Source organism: Oratosquilla oratoria, chromosome 39 (genome assembly GCF_046742065.1).
Source record: "Oratosquilla oratoria isolate Oo_2021 chromosome 39, ASM4674206v1, whole genome shotgun sequence".
In the NCBI taxonomy this organism is placed as follows: domain Eukaryota; kingdom Metazoa; phylum Arthropoda; class Malacostraca; order Stomatopoda; family Squillidae; genus Oratosquilla; species Oratosquilla oratoria.
Genome location: NC_134815.1, coordinates 44,060,836 through 44,063,335, shown reverse-complemented (window position 1 = coordinate 44,063,335; position 2,500 = coordinate 44,060,836). Strand labels below are relative to the sequence as shown.

General features: G+C 39.9%; 1 protein-coding gene across 3 annotated transcripts in view; it reads right to left on the bottom strand.

The window, feature by feature from the left end:
• Positions 1 to 2,500, bottom strand: part of LOC143020132 (zwei Ig domain protein zig-8-like) — an 849,626-nt gene that overhangs the window by 351,160 nt on the left and 495,966 nt on the right. The gene's annotated exons all lie outside the window — the stretch shown is intronic.

Genomic DNA, 2,500 nt, shown 5'->3' with positions numbered 1-2,500 from the left:
CCCATCACCCCACAGTCCTCTCCCCCTTCTCCCAAGCCATACCCCTTAGCACCCCCCCCGACCTAAACCCCCACCCCCCACGCTCCTCAACTGAATAAATTCTCGGTGCATCGTCCTCAAATAGAAGTCATCAGGTCTACAATGACATGCTTCACTTCGTGTTTCACTCACTGGGGACCCGTAGCCCCACGGCGACTGGCAACAATCCTTGGGTTCTCTCTCATAAATCCCTAAGTATTTCTATGGGTCTGTTTTTGTCAGTGACTGAAAGGATGAGGAAAGAGAGGAGGAGGAAGAGGGCGAGTAGGAAAAGGGGGAAGAGAAAGAGAGGGAGGAAGAAGAGGAGGAAGAGAAGAAGGAAGAGGGGAAAAGAAGTAGGAGAAAGAGGAGGAAGAGGGGGTAAGAGGAAGAGAAAAAAGAGGAAGAGGGGGAGGAGAAAGAAAAGAAGAAGAGGAAGAGGAGGAGGAGGAAAAGGGGGAGGAGGAAGAAAAGAAAGTGGAGGAAGAGAAGGAGGAAGAAGAGTAGAAGGAGGAGAAGTAAAGGTGGAAGGAGAGGAGAAGGAGGAGGTAGAGGAGGAGGAGAAGGAAAAGTCGCGTATTATTCCTACAGAAATGGAAATTAATTTCCTCTCGGAAAACAATGCTAATGATTTTAAAATTTTACTATTTCCCCATTCAACTACTCTATAGTCTTTTATTTATCATCTCTACTGATTTCACCTAAGGACAGAAACAGTAATATTACTAAACTATTATAGGTTTTTCTAACCTTTTCAATATCAAAAGGGTGACACGGAATAGAATAAGAACGACTAATGATCGCTAAGACTAAAGTATAAATTCTACCTGAAAGATTGAAGTCTGAAAGCAGCACCTCCTCACGCCCCCCCCCCTGCCACCTCCCCTCCTGTCTGAAGTTGGTACCCACAAACTGTTCTCTCCTCAGAATGTTGCTCGGAAGTTTCCTCGGCCTTAGGCGGGAGTTGAGTCTCAATCTCAATCCTATGCGGTGGCGCATTAGAGGCTCCGGTTTCTATTGCAATGTCTTCCAGTCCGCGTGATTGAAATACATTACCAAAAGCCGGGGCACAAGAAGCCGAGAGTAATTATTCAATAAATATTATTGTCGTGAGTTGCGAACTTATATTAGTAATTCTTGTGAAGGATTCTTAACAGCTTTGTTAATGTTTTAGGATGAATGAATAATTAAAGTTGGATGTGGGAGGATTACAGCGAAAAACAGGTATACAATCAAGTACTGATAACAGAATTTTCTTTGTTGTACAGAATACAGAGGTCATTAACTACTTTCAAATATAATTAAGGGGGTTTAATGGATCAATATGAATAATCAGTATGTAATTCTTTAGTAGTTATAATTTTATAGAAAAAATAGTTTCAAGTTAGATGAAAATAATCCTGTTCATCAAGAGTCCGTTCCGTGTATTAGAGATGCTTCTAATCTCGTAAAAAAAAAAAAAAAAAAAAAAGTATGGTTTAGTTCTCCATATTTGGATTCTCTGAAATTTAGAAAATCACCACAATCTGTAACAGAAATCTTTCAAAACCAAAACGATATTAGAAAGGTTTTCTTGTACAGAGAAATGTTCAAATTTCGGTCATTTTCGCTCCGAATACTGAAGATTTCCTGTTCTTATAGATTTCCAATTGAGAAAACTGTTTTAGTTACAGGAGACATATTTGACATTATTAGTCCTAAAATGGAGCTCTATTGGCTAATTACGTTAGTATGATGATGAAAAAATATATAAAATTGGACATCGAATCTCTACCATCTCTTCTCGTGGAAATCACGATATTATCCACTTTCCTGTAACGAAGAAAATCTTATTCCAGCTAATTCCAGGAGATTTCATTTATCCAAAGACACTTTCCAGAGTCCGTTCCTGTTAACGCGAGGTGGATCTACGCAGTTTATATAAGGTTGTCGTGCTGAGAAGCTTTACCTGGAATTCTACAAGGACAGTGGTTTCATAGTCGCCATCTTGTACACAAACGAACGCTCACCAGTGCCCAGGTACACGGTGATACTATTCAGAACACATGAAACAAAATGAAAAAATGAGGAAATGATTCTAGTTATTAGCCTTCTTCACGACTCTGCTCCTCCTTCTGAGTTGAATTATTCTGTGTCCACCACCACAATATGACTGGGTATGTGTCTCAACCAGGAACGCTACTGTTCCACTCAAGTTTCTATATACATCTGCATACAAAGACACACACACACACACACACACACACACACACACACACACACACACACACACACACACACACACACACACACACACACACACACACACACACACACACACACACACACACACACACACACACACACACACACACACACACACACACACATATATATATATATATATATATGTGTGTGTGTGTGTTTGTGTGTATATATATGCATACATACATACATACATACATACACTTATATACATACATACATACATACATACATACAT